This window comes from Delphinus delphis, chromosome 16 (assembly GCF_949987515.2).
Source record: "Delphinus delphis chromosome 16, mDelDel1.2, whole genome shotgun sequence".
In the NCBI taxonomy this organism is placed as follows: Eukaryota; Metazoa; Chordata; class Mammalia; order Artiodactyla; family Delphinidae; genus Delphinus; species Delphinus delphis.
Window position 1 is genome coordinate 5,495,449 of NC_082698.1, and position 8,723 is coordinate 5,504,171.

Sequence of the window (8,723 nt, forward strand, 5' to 3'; positions counted from 1 at the left end):
GCCTTGGAATTACTCGGCATTAGGTATTTATATTATATTTATTTATATGGGTATATTAGTGAACACTTCTAATATATACATAATATAGTATATGTACTTATTATTATGTGTTATCATTCACAAGACCTCTGCCATGCCAGGCTTGTGCTGCAGGCCGGGAGCTCTGAGACTGCAGGAAGCCTGGGTTCCTCCCACTGTCAGGGAGCTCCTAGGACCTGGAAGCCCAGCCTTTTTTTGAGGTTCATCATAATGGTATCATAATGGTATAGTTCCACTGTTGTTTTGGCCGTACCACGAGGCATGCAGGATCCTAGAATATCCCCAACCTCTCTGTAGGGCCCCGGTGGCTGGGTTTGCTAAATCACTGGTTTTAAGAGCTCAGAAGCGAGGTGCCAATGCAAGGATGCAGTTATGGGGCACGGGATGAAGGTGCGGCAGAGCCAGAGCAAGTCTGCCATGTGGTCTGCTCCCATCTATTACACTTGGACCCATTCATTAGTCTGAGGCGGGGAGCCCTTGGCTAGCTCACATCCAAACAAGCGTGGGTGACCTTAAGTGACCGCACTGGGCTCTACTTTTCTAAGGAAATCACTAAATCTCAGATTGTCTCTCTGTTCGTCTCAAGCAGATAATAGAGAAGTACATTTTTGTTCTGTTGAAGAAACATGACTTAATCCTGTCCTGAAAGCAGGAATTGTGTGGGTGAATTTCTCCATTTTTCTGCCGAGCAGAAAAGCCATACGGAGCCTCATGAAACAAAGCAAGATGACAACTTTTTTATGCATTCTGATTCCTCGAGAGGTTTTAAACGCATCTTTGCTTATAGACGTAGTTATTTGATAATGTATAGAAAAGAACAGGAGACAAATGAGGTTCTAGCTTTCAAAAGGAAAATTGTCTTCATGGGACACAGACCTTTGTTTTCACTTAAAAAAAACTTTTTATTACAAAATAAATCAGAAATTCAGAAAACTTCCCAAATCAAATATATGGCTTAGCAAATTCATTCTTTTGCCCCTTTTTTGGGGGGTGGGGTGGCTGTGCCCTGTGGCATGTGGGACCTTAGTTCCCCGACCAGGGATTGAACCCATGCCCCCTGCAGTAGAAGTGTGGAACCCTAACCACTGGACCGCTAGGGAATTCCCAGTGAATTCTTTCAAGGCAAACACTGTCAGGTTGAGAAATAGAACTTTGCCAGCCACCCTGATAGCTCCTTCCGATGCCTGTCCCAATCACAACCCCTTCTTTTGCCCCAGATGCAACGTTATCCTGACTTTTAATTTCTTGTGCTTTTTGAAACTGATTGTTTTTGGCCACTCATAACACTTCTGGAAGCAACTGTATGGATTTTCCACAACAAGCAATTCTCCAATTCTCCCACACCACCTGGGCGTCCTAAAGTTTAATTCAATTCTGACACTAACCACAGTAGTTAACGCCAGACCTCACAGGTTAGGGGCTCAGTCCCCCAACCTCAGCCTCCTAACTTCAGATGCCAATTGCCAGTAGTGGGTGCCCAGGTTACTCACACTTCTGTATGACTTGGCTACAATTCAGGGGTTCTTACAACCCCCTTCTCACGTTTAATAATTTGCTATATTGACTCACAGAACTCAGGGACATACTTTACTTTCTATTACCTGTTTATTATAAAGGTTACAAATGAACAGCCAGATGATGAGATACAGAAGCTGAGGTCCAGAGGCATCCCAAGCACAGGAGCTTCTGTCTCCATGGAGTTTGGGGTGTACTACCCCAAACTTCTGTCTCCATGGAGTTTGGGGTGCACTACCCTCCCGGCACGTGGATGTGTTCACCAACCGGGACTCTCTCCAAACCCCTTCATTTGGGGTTTTTATGGACGGTCCATTATGTAGGCACAATTAATTAAATCTTTGGCCACTAGTAATCACCAAGGTTTTGGGGTGGTGCTGAAAGGTGCAACCCTCTAATCACAGGGCAGGTTCCTCTGGCCTGGAACCAGCCCAAATTGCCCAGCCCTCCATGCCAGAGGGACCAGCCCAGATCCTGACAACCTACACCCTACCTAGAGACCCCTCAGCTAAGAGTCATCTCATTAGCACTGTGGAGAACAGCATGGAGGTTCCTTAAAAAACAAAAAGTAGAGTTACTATATGATCCAGCAATCCCACTCCTGGGCATATATCCAGAGAAAATCATGATTTGAAAAGATACATGCACACCAATGTTCATAGCAGCACTATTTACAGTAGCCAAGACATGGAAGCAACCTAAGTGTCCACTGACGAATGACTGGATAAAGAAGATGTGGTATATATACACAATGGAGTATTACTCAGCGATAAAAAAGAATGAAATAATGCCATTGGCAGCAACATGGATGGTCCTAGAGATTATCATACTAAGTAAAGTAAGTCAGACAAAGATCATATGATGTCAGTTGTATGTGGAATCTAAAACAAATATGATACAAACGAACTTATTTACAAAATAGAAATAGACTCACAGCCATAGAAAACAAACTTATGGTTACCAAAGGGGAAAGGCAGGAGAGGCATAAATTAGGAGTTTGGGATTAAAATAAACACACTGCTATATATAAAATAGATAACCAACAAGGATCTACTGTATAGCACAGGGACCTATACTCAATATGTTGTAATAACCTACAATGGAAAAGAATCTAAAAAAGAATATATATATATATATATATATATATATATATATACGTATGTATAACTGAATCACCTTGCTGTACACCTGAAAATAACACAACATTGTAAATCAACTACATTTCAATAAAAATTTTTAAAAAAGAATCATTTCTTTAGCATGCCAAAGACGCTCAGAGCACTTAAGAGATTTCTAGGCTCTGAGAAGCTCTGTGCCAGGAATTGGTGGAGTAAGGGTGTGGGTAGAGCCTGAATATATATTTCTTATTACATGAAAACTATAGTCTTACGTTAAAAAAATTTTTGGTTTATCTTTGAAGTCTCTTTTAACCTCTAGGTTTCTCTTTACTCCCTTTTGTTCCCATACAGTATCTGTTGGAGGACCATTGATCTGTAAAATTTCTCACAGTCTGGGCTTTGCGAATTGCACATTTATGGTACAGGTTTTTGTTTTTTTAAAAAATATTTATTTATTTATTTGGTTTTGCCGGGTCTTAGTTGCGGCATGCATGTGGGATCTAGTTCCCTGACCAGGGATCGAACCCTGGACCCCTGCATTGGGAGATTGGAGTCTTCACCGCTGTGCCACCAGGGAAGTCCCTATGGTACAGTTTAACATGTTCCTCTGTCCCTGTATTTCCTGAAAATTTACAGCGGGATCCAGAAACTGGATCAGATTCAGGTCAGGTCCCTTTGGCCAGACTATAGGATGCACTTAATAACTAGTTGTCTCTCCCTTTGTAATGTTAGCAGGCTTTGGTGCTCAATGCCTTTATCTGTTAAGTTATTAGAGATTGCTAAGTGGTGGTATTCTAATTCCACCATTTCTCTTTTCATTTGCTAATTGAAATACATTTTTAAAGAGACACTCCTCCTTATCTACTACTTGGTTCCACAGGGGGCTTGTCAGATAATGTTTAATTCTTCTTTAGTTACCAGTTTTCAGGATGATGAACTCTTTTTCTGTAATCTTCCAAATGCAGTCCCCTTTTTTTTGGCCTTAACTTTATGAAGTTATGGATTTAAACATATTGGGTGGGTTTCAATCCATTGCAGTTATTTTCGTTATTGAAGGTATGGTCCCACCTTTGGTCTGAAGGTGGCATTTCACATTGGCTCCTGGGTCCTTTTGACATGACCCTAGGAGTTGTTGATAGCTTTTGTGCTATATGGTATTAAAAGATATTTCAGGCCATTTATATGTTTTCTGCCCCAGGACTATATCATCAGTCATTTCTCCAAAAAGTGCTGGTTTCTTTCAGTGAGAAAGAATGCTCTAGGAATGCTCATTGTTACTGGATTAATTATTGTTTCTCAGCCTTTTCAGCAACGTTATATACACATATGAAAATATATATATATAAAAATCATATGTATATGAAAAAATTTTTCCTGAGTTCATATTGATCTTCCAGTTCAACCTTAAGATTCTAGAGCTGTGACATAAACTCTACAGTTTTCTCCTACTATATCTGTAGCTCCTAGTTTTTTGTTTGTTTGTTTTTATTTAATAAATTTGTTTATTTATTTTTGGCTGCATTGGTTCCATTGCTGCACGCGGGCTTTCTCTATTTGCAGCGAGCGGGGGTTACTCTTCGTTGTGGTGCATGAGCTTCTCACTGCGGTGGCTTCTCTTGTTGCGGAGCACGGGCTCCAGGCGTGTGGGCTTCAGTAGTTGTGGCTTGCAGGCTCTAGAGCACAGGCTCAGTAGTTGTGGCACGTGGGCTTAGATGCTCTGTGGCGTGCGAGATCTTCCTGGACCAGGGCTCAAACCTGTGTCCCCTGCATTGGCAGGCAGATTCTCAAGCACTGCGCCACCAGGGAAGCCCATAACTCCTAGCTTTTAAGGACACAGGGGATGATAGAATTAATACGGCCCCCGATTTTGCATTCTTTTATCCCCTGTCAAGCACACAGCAGCCACAGAATAATAGTGCCAATACTACCACGAATATATTTAAATATTTTTTGAGCCTATGTTCTCCACAATCTCTAATCCCCCATTAAAAAAAAAACCAGTTGTCTCTACCTACATTGTCAGGGCACATCCTCATGACTTACTATGACCTCTACATTTCAACCCTCACTTACTTTTAGTTCTACAAATAATGGTATATTTAGTGTTCCCCATCGGTCCTTACGCCCATGAGTGTCTGATCATTTGGGGATCTGAAAGTCATTCTCTATTAAATTCCTCAGGAATAGCTGACTGGACCAGTATTCCTTGCTTTCTTGAAAGTTCATAGTAATTTGTGTTTATGTTGAAAAGTCAGTTTTGCTGGATATAAAATCCTTGGCTTAACGGAGCGGCTGGGCCCGTGAGCCGTGGCCGCTGAGCCTGCGCGTCCGGAGCCTGTGCTCCGCGGTGGGAGGGGCCACAGCAGTGAGAGGCCCGCGTACCAAAAAAAAAAAAAAAAATCCTTGGCTCACCATCCCTTTCCTTGAGTTTCTTAAATAGGTGTTCCACTTTCTTCTGGCAGGAAGTATTGCAGTTAAAAAGTCTAAAGATGGTCTAATTATCTTTCCCTTACAATTCCCATGTTCTTTTTTTCTAGATGCCCAAAGTTTTTTGGGCTTTTTTTATTTTTTAAACTTAGTAATTTTACTAGACCATGTCTCGGTGTTGGTTTTCTGGGTCAGTAGTCTCAGGTGTGTACTATGCTTTTCCAATATATAGTTTCATATCCTTTTTTTATTTCAGGGAATCTTTCTTGAATTATGTTTTTAATATTTGTTTTCTTCCTTCGCCTTGATCACATTCTTAAGGGACTCCTATTATCTGCATGTTTAATCTTCTTTGCCTACTTCAACATTGGCTACTTTTTCTCAAATCTTTTTTTAAATTTCTTTTTTTTTTTTTTTTTTTTTTTGTTGCAGCATGCGGGCCTCTCACTGTTGTGGCCTCTCCCATTGCGGAGCACAGGCTCCGGACGCGCAGGCCCAGCGGCCATGGCTCACAGGCCCAGCCGCCCCGCGGCATGTGGGATCTTCCCAGACCGGGGCACGAACCCGTGTCCCCTGCATCGGCAGGTGGACTCTCAACCACTGCGCCACCAGGGAAGCCCTAAATTTCTTTTTGATTTAAAATGCTTTTTAAAAATTCTGCTATTACTCTTCAGGCATTATTTCTGTCTATTCATCACTGTGTTCCTTCTAAATTAGTCTTCAATTTTTTTTGTCTTTTTGTTTTTTTGGCTGTGCCACGTGGCATGTGGGATCTTAGTTCCCCGACCAGGGATCGAACCCCCACCCTTGAATCGGAAGCATGGAGTCTTAGTCACTGGACCACCAGGGAAGTCCCAAGTCTTCAATTTCTATATAAACTTTTTTTTGACTTCTTTTGTAAGTTCTGTTATCTCATTCCTGAATTTTCCTAAATGTTGTTTACTCATATATTTTAGCTTATCTTGAAATAATAGGTTACTTTTGATCTGTCTGTTGTCTCATCTCTCTGGCATGCTTTGATCATCTATTGGGATGTTTATTCTGCCTCTTCTGTTCTTTTTCTTATAGTCACTTTGTATGGAATTTAACTTCATTCCTTGTCCATTGCTCATTTTTAAGTGGAATTAGTTCTCCTTAACTTTCCAATTAAGGCAGTGTTCAAGAAGGTTTGTCTAACTCCCCAGAGTTCTTCTAACTCCTCCTCTGTTGCTTTTGTGTCTTGTTAAAAGATCTGGCAACTTGCTTTCCGAGCAAGGTTTCTGGGATCCATTCCCCTTAACCACTGTGACCTGGATCTTACCTTCATCTCTGTTGTCTCCGTCCTGATCAAAATTATTCCATCCCCTGAAGTTTCTCCTCTGTGTGTGCCCTGTTCTAGAAGAAATCCCTGGCAGGCCCTGAGCTGCCCCAGTCCCTTTGTCCTTCTTCCCACGGGCCTGTGGTAGTCACTTGCTATTGGAAGGGGCAAAACCCCTCTTGGTTTCAACCGTTGTTCTCAGAATCCACCTATATCTTTGCTTTCGGATGGCTTTTAATTATGGTCCCCTCTTTCTATAATTGCACTCCAGCTAGAGGTAGCAGATGCGAGAAACTTTGTCACTGTCATTTGCTGTTGTAGTGGGAGGAAGAACAAAGAATATACTCCAGGAGCTTGAGCTTGGCAACTGAACTATTCCTAAAAATTAATGGTTTATAATGTGGTTGAATGGATACTTTAAATAAATAGTAGGTTGACTGACTTCCTAATTGTATCATAGCTGAAAGGAGTGATAAGTGTTTTAGTCTCACATCTTAATTTGGAAAATTTTGACTTGATTGTCATTTAGGCCCAATTAATAATTTTTAAAGTTTTCATGAATACCAATAATAAACACTTAATTCTAAGATATTAATTGCATAAAAAGATAACATCTTAAATCTTGAGTAGGTCTGTTAATCTCTGTATTAAAATAGAAATGCACTGCAAATTTATTTTAAAGATCACTCTACTTTTTAAGGGGCTAATTTAAGCCTAAAATTTAATCTTGAACATGAAATGAAAATTCGTATTTTGTGACAAGTGGGGAAAATCAAGTTATGAATCATTTATAGTCTATAGTGAATAAAAACATTATGAAGAGAAGAATCATCTTTTCATGGAATGTCACTTCTATTCTTGGGGTTGAATGCCTTGACTGAGTGGGGTGGGACCATGAAACCAGGGTGGTGGCTCGAACAGAGCTTTTTGGAAGATTACACTTCAAGGGGAAGGAAAAAGGCTTGAGTATCAGCCAATTACCCATTTATGGAGCAGTTTAGCTGACTGTAAATGTATGACCCATGGGACCTGAGGATAACTAGCTGTAGCATCACCTGTGGGCCCATGTGAATTTTTCTGCACCTGCAGACCACTCCCAGCACCCTGACAACGCCCCACCTTGAACTCTGGTTTCTCTCTCTTCCCGTCTGCTTGAAGGGCTTTCTTTGGCACTTGAAGCGTGCCTAGACGCACACAGGTGCAGCTTGGAAGTGAGTGGAGAGTGATTGCCTCCAGGGATAAACTTCAACCAGTAGGAGAGGGATCGGTGGGTAAATGCTCTACTGGGCATTTTCCACCTGGTATCTCAGGTGACCCCCAGGGGCGACCAAGGAGCATCCTGACCATCCGTGAACCTCATCGACTTTTCTCCCTTCCTTGTTCACTTTCCTCACTTCTTTCCTCGTGTTTCCTGGGATCACCTTCCAAAAAGCTATCTTCATGCAAATCTTTGTCACAGTATTTCCTTTTGGGAGCAACCAAACTGTGACACTAATTTGGGTATTATTTCCAAAAAGTCTTCAAAATCTAGTCCCCTATATCCAGTCTGAGGAAGGGAGAAGGGCTAGAAAAGGTACAGACAGAAAGCAAGAATTTGTCAGTTCAAATCCAAGTTTCTGATGGTAGCTTAGAGCCCACCTTACAATAAAGATGGGGCATTGGCCGGCAGAGTCCCTTGGCCTTAGCCTTCAGGTCCTCCAAGCAGCAGCCTTTGCTGGACTCTGTGCTTCCACTGCCCTTCAATTGACGGTGTGACTTCCCTTGAGGTCTCCCTCCAAGACAGCATGACAGATCCACAGACATGAGTCTTGCAGGCAACTCAGCACTTTCTGTTTGGATATCAGTGATTATATACATTCATCTCTTGGAAATTTTGTTAACCTGAATTTGTTCCTATGTCTGGTCAACCCCAGATTCGGTTTCGGCTGCTGCAATGTTGATGTCCTGCACCTGGCACACGGGGACATCAACCAGGACACATCTAGCTGGCGTCCCCTGTGAGGCCCAGCACGCACACTGAGTGGCCTCCTAGGGGACAGTCATTGCCTGCTTTTCCTATTGTAGCAGGAACTCTGAGATGTCAGTTGTTTGTTGATGCCAGGACAGGCACTGAAGCAAACTCGATGGGTGGAGGTTCCTGCCGTGGCCCCTCCAGAGGGAAGCCCCAACTCCCAGCTCTCAGGTGGTTGTCCGTGGGCGTCCTCCCATCAGTCCTGTGTTGAATGAGTGGGTTGTTCATATACCTCACGGCCTCTCCTTTAATTCAGTTATTATTTTTAAATACCACCTTTCTTTACATCTTCCCTTTCAGATTCCTTTCCCAATCT